Below are 13,144 nucleotides of genomic sequence, written 5' to 3' on the forward strand. Positions count from 1 at the left end.
ATTCCTAAACAAAAATTAAAATTAAATATTCTTTGCCCCTTTTGTGTCAAAGGGTGACTGTTGACAAATTGGAGGGTCAGGAAGTAGTTGGTGGGTAAAAAGCATGTTTTATACAGAAAATTCCTAAGGACAGAGAGTTGGGAAAAACTGCTGTTTCTACATAGAATGAAGTTCAATATTGTCTAGCTGGACAAATGTTCAAATGACACCTGCTAGCAGTAGGCTGAAAATGAGCATGGAACCAGGATGGCGGAAGGCATGGCAGAAGGCAATGTCAGACAAGTTGGACAAAACTTTTCAGAATTAAAATTAAAAATAAAATTTAAATACCAGTGTGGGAAAGGTTGTAGAAAAATAAGCACTTTTATATAGTTCTGTTGGAAAAACGGTTTCATCTTTCTAGAAGTCAATTTGTAATTTGTATAAAGAGACAACTGATCACCCTAATTTTTCCATTGGATACTATAATGATGCAATAATTATTATATGTATATAGATTTAATTGTAAGGATGGTTATAAAAAGTAGCTTATAATAGGAAAAGATAATTTGAACTTACAAAAAGGTGGCAATTTTTGAGTAATATAGTTTTATGAAATTATAGATTATGAAATGATTATAATGTTGGAGAAGCTTATTTCTTACTTGAAAAGATGACTATGATAGCTTTTTAAGTAGAGATGAAATATGGCTTACCAATATGAAGAGTATGGTACAATTTTTGGATAAATGAAAAAATATAAATACTATTCATAGAAAATTATTCAGAAGTATAAGCCAACATATAAGTTTACTATTTCCTTATGTTCATAGTACATATCATAAGCTGAAAAATGTTATTTATTAATAAATCATCTATTTCATTAGAATATTAGCTTCATGAGTCAAGAGACTATACCTGCCTGAGTTTCCACTGTGATCCAAGTGCCTGTTGTGGTTACATACTAAGAGCCCAATATGAGTTTGTTGTTGTTTTAATGTAAATGTTCAACAGACCTTTGTTGAACGAATTGATAAACCAATGATTCTGTCTGTAAAAATAGGAAAATATGGATGTAACTCTGATATTTTCTATTTTCTTAGTTTTGATTGTTTTGTTTTCCATAATGATATATTACATGCTATGGAGAAAGAAAATGCAACAGGGTCAAACCAAAAAACAGCTACAGGTAGTTAAATCAAGCTTAAAATTGCACATTAGGACCCAGATGAAGACAGTTGAGAAGCATCTGGGTCCTGGGTTCTAGATATCACACTATTAAAAGTTAATGAATGCACAGACAGCAGAACAAAAAGAAAGGGAATTTTTTAAATGGCCTACTAATAAGCCATCTTAACGAATAAGCAACAACACTGTCATCGTTATTATCAATGGTTGTGATTATTTCATTGACGTACCTAATTTCAATTTGTAATACCAATTCCCTTGGTGCGTTAAAGCTGCTTCTGAACTTTTACTCTTTTAGATAACCCTCTAATTAACATACTGGTGAAGAAAGGTTTTGTTCTTTTTGAAATTATATCCTTAACAGATCATAAAGAGTGAAATTTCTGAATTAGAATCATACACTTAGACTGATTAGAGTGTGTTCAAAGAACAATAGCAAGGATGGTAGAAGAGTTAGAAAGAACCAACAGTGTCCATAGAAATACCATTTGACCCAGCCATCCCATTACTGGGTATATACCCAAAGGATTATAAATCATGCTGCTATAAAGACACATGCACACGTATGTTTATTGCGGCACTATTCACAATAGCAAAGACTTGGAACCAAGCCAAATGTCCAACAATGATAGACTGGATTAAGAAAATGTGGCATGTATACACCATGGAATACTATGCAGCCATAAAAATGATGAGTTCATGTCCTTTGTAGGGACATGGATGAAATTGGAAATCATCATTCTCAGTAAACTATCACAAGGACAAAAAACCAAACACTGCATGTTCTCACTCATAGGTGGGAATTGAACAATGAGAACACATGGACACAGGAAGGGGAACATCACACTCCGGGGACTGTTGTGGGGTGGGAGGAGAGGGGAGGGATAGCATTAGGAGATATACCTAATGCTAAATGACAAGTTAATGGGTGCAGCACACCAACATGGAACATGTATACATATGTAACTAACCTGCACATTGTGCACCTGTACCCTAAAACTTAAAGTATAATCAACAACAACAACAACAACAACAACAAAAGTTACAATGGTAACATCATGTGCTGATGGCTTCTCAGCCAATTTTTCAAAAGTAATAAAAGTGAAATGAAACCATTGCAACCTTTCATGTCATGCGAAAAATACCTGGGGAAACAGGGCAGTTTAGTCTATAAGAGTAAAACAAAATGCTCCGAAGACAATATTTAATCACTTCAAATACACAGTTAACTGACAGAGCAAAGACATTTTAGATTTTTTAAAAAATAACTACAAAGGACAAAATAAAGACCAGTAGTGCAAAGCCAAAGAAAACTGCTTCAAATTTATTTCAAGGAATCATTTATAATTGTGGGAGTTGTCCACAGGTACATGTCTCCATCTTCACAGAGAATAGAACAATACCTTGACTTCCTCAATAGGTTGAGAGGAGAAATGTATTTAAAATCCTTGGGATTCCCTCAGACATAGTAGACTACTCAGCACCTTTCACCCATACTCACTATCCATGGCACACGCAGAGGTTTCTCTATCACTCGGATGCGGTTGCAGCATAGGCTGCAAAATTAGTCAGTGTGCAAACTGGAGAGAGGGCTCTCCCTTCAAGATCCAAATTAAAACTTAAACTTCTATTTCCTAAAAATTATTTCATGACGATCTCCAAAGAGTTGTTTGCTTCCACCTGTGTGTTCTCTTTCATCATTTTAAAATTACAATATATTTAAAGTGTGTGTGTATATATGTCTGTGTCTATAGCTATAGCTATATCTCTCTATTTATAGTAATCATTATATTTTAATATGGCTTATCTGACCCTGCCATGCCACAGGTCAAAATCCTTTAATAGTTCTTCAGTACTACCTGGAAAAAAAGTTAATTTCATATTTGGGATGTATCCTCTAGCTAGCCCTCCATCTCCATTTCTTGCCATTCTTTCCCCTTACCAGCACTGATGAAACTCCAGACATTCTGAATGTCCATATCTTGTTAAATTACTCCATGTTTTCTTGTCATCATGCTTTTACTTCTGTTGCTTAAACTACAAGGAATAATCATTGCTTTTTCAGTTTCTCTGGCTCACTCCTACTTACAGTTTAAGTCTTTGTTGGAATGTCATTCCCTCCTCAAATCTATAGTGATTTCAAAATCTGGATTAGGAGCATCACTATCATCCTATACTTTCTCTATCCCACACTATATTGGCCCAGATTTCTTAATTTTCTTTCTCCCCTACCAATGTATAAATTCCATGAGGATAAGTGTAATGAGTATGTTGTTTAATTTTATATCACCATTACTTGGCATAGAATGTCTGCACAGAGTAAATGCTCGACAAATATTTATTAAAAGAATGGTTGATTGCTGTTTGCAAGGCATGAATCAATAAGCTCCTGGAAGTCTGAGTCTGTATTGTCTTTTTAAACTTCATGCACTAGCACAGAAAGCAGCACACATGGTGAGCAGGAATAGGCTTAATTATTAAAAAAAAATTTCCTGATCTGTAATTTATGGCTTGGCATCAGTATACAATCAGTCAATCAATCTCCCTCTCTCTCTCTCTCTTTCCCTCTCTTGCAAACAGTAAGCTCTTATCTTACCACAAACATCGGAATCTGCCTTTTGAGAACACAGTATGGACAGGGCATTCACCTGAAATGTTATATAGACAAAGCAGTCTGTCATCCTGCGTTTACTCCGAATTCACTAATAGGTTTACAGGATGTGGTTCATGCAAACATGTGACTTATTTTGGCTTTCATTTACCCTTTGAGTACCTTTGGTAATTGGCCTTGTTGACAGAAGCAGCCAACATTCTGTATTAGAGGTTCCAGTGGGTGCATCATATGTCGATTGCTTTCTCTGTCAATTCATTCTGGTTGCCCAGTAATGAAATCCAAAGGAAACTATCACAAATTGGTAGCTCACCAAATCTAAAGCAAGACAGACAGTTCATTTCTTCTGACTGGGGAATATTCCACATGAGTGTGTGTTGCCCTCTACAGCCCACTGCATGTGCACATTTTCTGGCAGGAAGGGGAAAAATAATAAAGTGAAAAGAGTGTGAAATAATCCTTTAGTATATGAGGATGCTGTGTATAAATTCACAATCTGATACTTCATTAGGAACCAAAGTCAAAACCATTTTGCTTTTCTATGGTGTGTGCATGTGTATGTGTACTTTTCATGTTGTGTTTAGTATCTGCAGTAGTTTATGTATATGTAAAATATTAGATTTCTCTGAAATAAATAGCTATACCTCTGTGGTCTTCAGACAAAAAGAAAGGAGCCTGAAAAAAATATGTAACAATGTTAGGGAGGTTGGAGAAGAAAGAAATGCAGTCAATTAAACAATAGGTGCGAGAGTTTCAATGTTGACAGGACTTACACTCATTTTCTACAATTTCAGATAACCATTTGAGAACACTGAAAAGGAAAAGGGTTCAAAGACATGTCTAAAAGAAAGCAGTCTTATTTTTCAGGACCTCAGTGTCAAACTGGATTTCACTGTGTGTTTGTATTTTCACTATATGTTTGTCTCCATTTGCCATTGTAAACAAAAGTTGGTATCAGTAATTCCCTGGTTGCTTGAAAAGTATTTATTCCAGATATTTTAATCAGTTCATGTTTTTGTAGCGCATTTGGTATTTGTTGTTTTCAAAATGATTTATTCAACCCTTATAAAATCCCTGTAAAGTTGGCTGGGCAGATACATTTTATTCTCTTTTTGGCAGTTGAAACTGAGACTCTTGACTACAGAGTTTATTCACGACAAAATGGAATGAGATTTCATATCCCTGATCCAGTTCAATTCTCCAGCTATTCATTTTCCCAACTGATACATATAGTAGTTAAAGATGTCATATGAACTCACTTGGGCAAATGCCAAATTAGAAGCATAAACCTTTCTTCATCGAAATAGATACCAACAGTTTGTTCATTTCTATATATTCTCCCCTAAACAATAATCAATTCAAGACCATTCCAATAAGTCAGAGAGCTAATGTACATCAAAGGGTGAAATGAAAGAAGTAACACTTTTTGAGAAATTTATATATACCCAGAATTTAATACTGCATGATCTTCACATGTTTTTTCATCCTCATGAAATCCTTAGAGGCAAAAAATATGTCCTTTTACCTATAAAGAAACAGGCATTTCAAAGAGATAAATTTGTCCTAATAGCTGGTTGTGGGAGATCTTTCATAAGACCAGTTCCACTATACCACACAACCTCCAGTGTACTTATAATGTTGTTCATGCAAACTTCTTGCCTTTTAGAGATAATTAGACCTCAGTTAGAAGCCACATGGTCCTAGTCTAGGCTTTTATTTTTGATGAAATTGAACTTGGGTATGAGTTATAATTTGTATGGCCTTCCCACTCTATGACATGACCAATATGCCTATATTCTGGGTGTTATTTTCTTTGCTATAATATGGATGATTTAAACAAAATAATTTACACTGCCCCATATAGCTCTTAAGCCATATCATATGATTCTATTATTGCTCCACGACTTCTACTATGCACCACAAGATGAGTGGTTATGATAGCCTGTGGCCCCACAGCAACTGATATCATAATTATGCAGGATTAAAACACCAATTTTAGATAAACCAAGTTAGTTAGTCAAAGCTTTATAGTGAAATTTACTAAATAGTCCACAAATTATATCCTAGAAAATAATCTTCTTTCATATGTTTCTCCAAGTTGTGCAAAATGCAAAGAACACATTTCAAAGCTGTCATTTATATAGTTTGTCTGAAAATTGAAAGCAAGACCGAATAAGATCATTTATGTGGTGACTAATGCTGACACACTAATTTCTATAAACAAACATTAACATAAGGACAAGGTGGTCTATGAAAATTGGACAATCAGTGACAAATTGTGGAATCACAGATTATTAGAACAGAAAGACTCAACCAAATAGACTTTTGCTACTTCAATTTTTTTTCTGTTCCTTGTTGAAGGAAACCATATCTGACAGTCTGAGCTTCAAAATGGTTTTTTGTTTATACCACCAGAAACAAAATACTAATCAATTAGCATCCTAAATCTCAGAGAGAAAAAGAACATTGGAGTTGACCAGGCTCATTCTCTACAAATGCAGAAAATGAAGTTCAAGGAGGTGAAGTAATAGTCAACATTAAACAGACTTGACTCCTAGAAAGATGTGACACACTTCCACTGTCCAAAATTCAAGTCCAGTGCAATTTTTTCACTCCACTGAATTCAGTTTCCTACGTCAAGATAATAGATTATTTCAATAATGACCCATAAGGTTTTCATGGCTCCCTCCTGCACTGTCTAGGCATGGCCATGTGCCTTGTCTCATGTTTGCTTAATGAGATCAAAGTAAGCATGACATACACAGAAACTTTAAAAGTGCTTGTTCGTAGTGGCAGTTTTACTCTTTCTGCTCTTGAATCTGCTGGCATCGTGTTAGTAAGTCCAAGCTAACCTGCTGGCTGATGGAAGAATTTTGGCCAAGGTGCCCTTGTCATACCATGTTTACAGCCAGTCACTCCCAGAATCCTAGCTGACCCACAGATGAACTAAGATGCAAGATTCTGGCTGAGACCAGCAGGAGGCAACTCAGCTGAGCCCCGTCCAATTGACCCACACAATAAAGAGCTAAATAAAGGTTTGTTATTTTAAGCCACTAGATTTTGTGGCGATCTCTAAAATAGTGCATAATATATGCATATAATCAGTGAATGGCACCACCCACCCAGTTGCCAAGCCAGATATCTTCACTTTATCCTCACCTTCCATATTAAACTGTGCTTCTCGTCCTGCAATTCTCCCACATGGATAATTCCTTCTACCTCACAAGTGAAGTGCTCCTCTTGTGACTCCTCTGCCTGTATTCTAGACCATGATGCCATTATGTTATGCCCACTTTTTCTTTTTTGCAACAGCCTCCCATCTGGTAGCCCTGTCTTCATTGCTGCTGGCCTCCAATTCATCCTTCATTTCATAGCCAAGGGTATGTTCTATGATTTATATCTGACAATAATATTTTCACGTTAAAAATGTTCAGCAGCCTCCCATTATCCTTAAATATAGTTTAGACTCCATATCATGATATTGCAAATACTCTCCCATTTGCCTTTAATAAAACAAATGTTATCATGTATATTTAAGGTATACAATATACAACACATACATATATATATAATATAAAGGTTACTATAATGATATAAATTAACATATCCATCATCTTAGTTTCCTATTCCCCCACCACCCTCAAGGCAAGAGTAGCTATGAGCCACCCATTTAGCAAAAATTCTAAATACAACACACTATTATTAACTAGAGTCCTCATTAGATCTTTTGACTTGTTCATCCTACTTATTTGCTCCTTTTATTTCCTTTGACCTGCATTTCCCGCCCCAACCCCAACCCTGGTAACTACTGTTGTATTCTCTCTACATATATTTGAACTTTTTTTTTTTTTTAAAGATTCTACATACAAATGAGCTCATGTAATATTTTTCTTCCTGTGTCTGGCTTATGCCACTTAGCATGATGTCTTTTTGGTTCACTCATATTGTTACAAAGGGGAGAATATCCTCCTTAAGGCTGAAGGCATTCGGCCACCCAGCTAGAGATATTCCCCAAAATGGTCATGTGATCAGGTTATCAAAAATGGAATCTGGCTGGGCATGGTGGCTCACGCCTGTAATCCCAGCGCTTTGGGAAGCCAAGGTGGATGGATCACCTGAGGTAAGGAGTTCGAGACCAGTTTGACAAACGTGGTGAAACCCCGTCTCTACTAAAAATACAAAAATTATCTGGGCATGGTAGTGGGCACCTGTGATCCCAGCTACTCAGGAGGCTGAGGCAGGAGAATCACTTGAACCCAGGAGGCAGAGCACTGCAGCCTGGGTGACAAGAGCAACACTCTATCCAAAAAAAAAAAAAAAAAAAAAAAGGAATGCAATTGTTGATGCAGTCAACAAAATACAACTCCTCAAAAGTAAGGAAGTGGACAACACACAATTTCTTTTTGAGGAACTTACAAAAGAAGTTTTGAGAAACTTCTTTTGGAGAAGTTTTGAGAAACTTCTTTTGGAGAAGTTTTGAGAAACTTCTTTTGGAGAAGTTTTGAGAAACTTCTTTTGGAGAAGTTTTGAGAAACTTCTTTTGGAGAAGTTTTGAGAAACTTCTTTTGGAGAAGTTTTGAGAAACTTCTTTTGGAGAAGTTTTGAGAAACTTCTTTTGGAGAAGTTTTGAGAAACTTCTTTTGGAGAAGTTTTGAGAAGTTTTGAGAAACTTTTTGTAAGTTCCTCAAAAAGAAATTGTGTGTTGTCCACTTCCTCACTTTTCCCACAGGTTGGAAGCAAGAATTGGTGCAGCTGGGCTAATTTGGACTGTGTGACCAAGTGAGCAATACTCTAGAAAATAGAGGAACCACAAGAGAGAAGGAACCTGGTTTCTAGATGATATGGTAGGCAAGAGCTCTCTATCCACAGTAGGCCTCTTACCTTTCTCTGTATGGTTTCATAGGTAAATACTAAACTTCCATCTTGTTTGTGACACTGTATATCGGATCTCTTTATAAAAGTATCTTGTCCAACAGCTGAATTAACATACATCCACAGATCACTGCGGGATGGCACTGTAACTGAGCTAGTCCAACTTTATTCAAATAGCCTCTATATTTTCTAAAGCTATAGTAAACTGCTATTTACTTCTTAGAACATCCACCAGATCTTTAAAGTGAATATTTCCTGTATTTCAATGCTTTTCTATTTTCTTCCTCCTTCTTCACCTGACTAAATGCTACTCAGTCTTAGAGGCCTAAGCTTAACTAATAGTTCTTCTATAAAGACTTCTGTGCTGTCCTCCAGGTTTGAGCTTGTTTTCTTCCCTCCCATGTGTGATTATTATATTCTAACTCGTTCTGTCAAAGCACAAAGCATGTTATTTTGTATTAATTTAATTGGTTGTCTCTTTAGCTAAATGATAAATTCTGTGACTGAAAAGTATCAATGTCATTCACCATTATACTTCCAAATGAGAATGTGATGCCTGGTATGTGTTGGGCAGTATACATATTAATTGAATAAATTAATGCAACAACATAGAAAAAAGACTAGAAGAAAATACATTTTAAAAACAAATAGTTATTTCTGGGTAGTGGTACTATATGTGATTTTTATACCTGGTTGATTTCAGTATTTTCCAAAGTCTCTAGATTATGCATATGTTAATTTTATAATTGCAAAACGCAATACAACGATTTTTTTCCTAAAATATGTATTGAAAACAAAATCTCACTTGCAACTTTGATTTATATACAACCAAGAATATAAATATTAACCAAATACGATATATTTCTGCCTACTATTTAAGACAACTATTGTATGCTAAGGCTAGTAGCAAGGAAATATGAAATACTGTAATTGGCCAATTTGAAATTCTATCCCCAGTAAGATGAAGAAAATCACTATGAGCTGCTCCCCCTTCTCCAAGACAAATTTATGTGTAATAAGAGATACATTGTGGATGATGGATGTTGGCTACACATATTCCCTTGGTGCTTGTCTGCAAAGGCATTTTTTTTGTCCTGTCTTTTACCTAGGTTTTCATAGAAGCTTGAAGGATTAGGGTTGTTTTGCAAATGAAATTTTACTTTCTGCAGAGACTGAGGGAATCTTATGATCTAGATTCAAAAGACATTTGCATAGGATCGGTTGGATTGTATGCTCTAAAATGCAAAAACTATCCTCATTTCTCTTAGCCTCCAAAACAAAGTCATAAATGTTCAGGCCATGTGGATTTGACAAAGCAAAGCATCTACTGGAAATATTTGCTCCTCACACATGAGCCAAACTACAGCTCAGACATGTTGATTTCTCTGTCAGAAGCTGGAAGACACTCTCTATTTTTCTCCTTTTTGCCCTTGAAATAGCTAGGTTGATTTGATTGATTTAGGTTGGTGTTCATTCACTTACAAATTTCTCATTGCTAAAGTAATTCTTCAGGGAGGTAATGTTTCAGTGCATGAGGATCAAAGGAAATCTCCCTGAAAGTCATCAGTTTAATGAGGGCTGGCCATTCATCCTGATGAGTTTTCCTCATCTTCTCCTGGAATGAGGACAAATGTCATAGATATATTATAGGCAAAGAAAGGCTGGGCTAAGGCAATGGCAGAAATTAATTTAATCTCCTGTTCTAGCTCCAACTACCTACATCATTCAAACCAAAAACAAAAACACAAAATTAATAGCTTGACATACTTTTGTATTTAACCTTGAAATATGGTTAGGCAATTTAAACCAATTCAACATACAAATGCAATCAGTATAAAGAACCCATTAGTGATTGAGACCAATTTATTAACCAAAGAAATGTAAATTCCGTGTAATTGCATCACATATTCTATACTTATAACTCAGCTGAAGAGCATGAAAAGAATTGGCAAAGAGAATGAAAATTTTGGGGGAGGATTTATTAAAATCACAATTTAAAATATTAATTATCAACTTATTTCCAATCACCGAGTATGTGTTCAGATAGATTGCAGATAATTCATTATCAGTACAATGAAAGCTAAAGAGAAGAATTATATCAATCTATTTCTCAAGATCTCATTTCTTTGTATTAAAACCCTACAGTATTATACCACCAACATAGAAAGAAATGTTATCAATCAGATATGAGATTCCTACTGAAGCTCTTTGATGGATGTTCAGTTTTCAATTAATAAACTATTTCGATTCTAGAAGTCCGAAACTATACTCTGAAATCCTTTGTTGAATTTCCCCTCACAATGTTTCAAATATAATTTAATTAACATATAACAAAACACAAGTATGTGTTTGGGATTTAAAATAAGGTATTATACATTTAATTAAATTGCACTCGTAGCATTTAATTTCTCTGTATAAAAACCGTTTTTTGGAAAAGCCTGTGTTTAAACACCTAACACATTTAGAAGCAGTTTATTTTATCCTCGGCCAACTTTATCTTTTTTTTAACCAAGTTGTAAAGTTATTTATATGCTACCTCACTTGAAACTCCAAGAGGTGGGGGACCTCTCTAGTGAAACTGGAAATATCATAATTATTAGAAGAGGATAGAGGTTAAGTCATTTTACTCAGGACTGAAGTTAATAAACGCAGAATAAGGTCTAGAACATGGGTTTGGAAACTACTGTTCATGAATAGCCTGTTTTTATATGCCCCAAAATGGCTTTTGCATTTTAAAGTTGTTGAAAACACATTAAAAAGTAATATTTTGTGACACATGATAATATTTAATTATAAATGTCCATGAAAACTATAAAACACTACTAAAATTGAAGAAGACACAAAAAATTGGATATTTTGTGTTCATGGATTGAAAGAATATGCTAAAATTTCTACACTCCCAAAGCAATATACAGATTTGATGCAATCCCCATAAAAATTCCAATGACATTTTTCACAGAAATAGAAAAAACAATCTAATATTCATATGGGACCACAAAAGACTCTGAATAGCCAAAGCAATCTTAAGCAAATAAAGTGAAGCTGAAAGCATCCCACTACCTGACTTTAAAATATACTGTAAAGCTACAGCAATCGAAACAGCTCTGGCATAAAAACAGACACACAGATTAATGGAACAGAATAGAGAGCCCAGAAATCCACACATTTATGGTCAATTGATTTTTGACAAAGGTGCCAAGAACACATAATAAGGGAAGACATTTTCTTAAATAAACAGTTTTGAGAATATTGGATATCCACATGCAGAAAAATGAAGCTAGATCTTCAGTTCACATCATTTAAAAAATCAACTCAGAATGAATTAAGAACTTAAATGTAATACCTGAAACTGTAAAACTATCAGAAGAAAACATAGGAAAAAAAATCCATGAAATTTTTCTGGGCAATTGATATATCCCCCAAGAGCAGAGGCAACAAAAGCCAAAATAGACAAATTAAATTACATCAAACTAAAAGCTTCTGCACAGCCAAGGAAACACTCAGCGGAGTGAAGAGACAACCTATAAAATGGAAGAAAACATTTGCAAACCATATATCTGATAAGAGGTTAATATCCAAAGAATATAAAAAAACTAAAATGACTCAATAGCAAAAACAAACAAACAAAACATGACTAAAAATGGACAAACGACCTGAATAGATGTTTCTCACAAATGACCAATAGGTATATATAAAAATGCTCAACATCACTAATCGTCAGGAAAGCACAAATCAAAACTACCATGAGACATCACCTCATATCTATTGGAATGGCCAACATAAAAAAGATGAAAATAACAAGTTTTAGAAATGATGTGGAGAAAGGGAATACTTGAACACTGTTGATGGGAATGTAAATTAGTATAAGCATTGTGGGAAATGATATGGAGGTTCCTCAAAGAATTGAAAATGGAAATAAGTCTTCTCGTTACAAAAAATAGTGTGTGAAGTAATGCATACATTAGTTTGATTTAGCCATTTTACAGTGTATACATATTTCAAAACATCATTTTGTACACAATAAATATCTACAATTTTGTTAGTCAATTAAAATAAATAAATCAATTAGAAAAACAAATTTTAGTGTCTACAAATAAAGTTTTATTGGAACACAGCCACTTGCACTTGTTTACGTATAGCCTATGGTTGTATCACACTACAATGACAGAGTTGAGTAGTTGTTATAGAGACATCTATCTCTTTACAGAAAAAAAAAATTGCTGACCATTAGTCTAGAAACATGTTGTACAATAGAAATATAAGGTACATATGTATTTCAAAAATTTTAGTAGCTGCATTTAAATATCATAAAAGAAACAGGAAAACCATTATAATATATCTTACTTAACTCAAAATACCCCAAACATTATTATGTCAACATGCAATCAATATAAAAATTATACATAAAATATTTTACTTTCTTTTTTTGCACTAAATCATCAAAGTTTAATATGTAATTTACTTTCACAACTCCTCTCAATTTAGACTAGCCAT

General features: G+C 34.5%; 1 protein-coding gene across 5 annotated transcripts in view; it reads right to left on the reverse strand.

The window, feature by feature from the left end:
* Positions 1-13,144, reverse strand: part of LRRC4C (leucine rich repeat containing 4C) — a 1,603,893-nt gene that overhangs the window by 285,195 nt on the left and 1,305,554 nt on the right. The window lies entirely within an intron of this gene.

The sequence above is a fragment of the Gorilla gorilla genome, chromosome 9 (assembly GCF_029281585.2).
Source record: "Gorilla gorilla gorilla isolate KB3781 chromosome 9, NHGRI_mGorGor1-v2.1_pri, whole genome shotgun sequence".
NCBI lineage: Eukaryota > Metazoa > Chordata > Mammalia > Primates > Hominidae > Gorilla > Gorilla gorilla.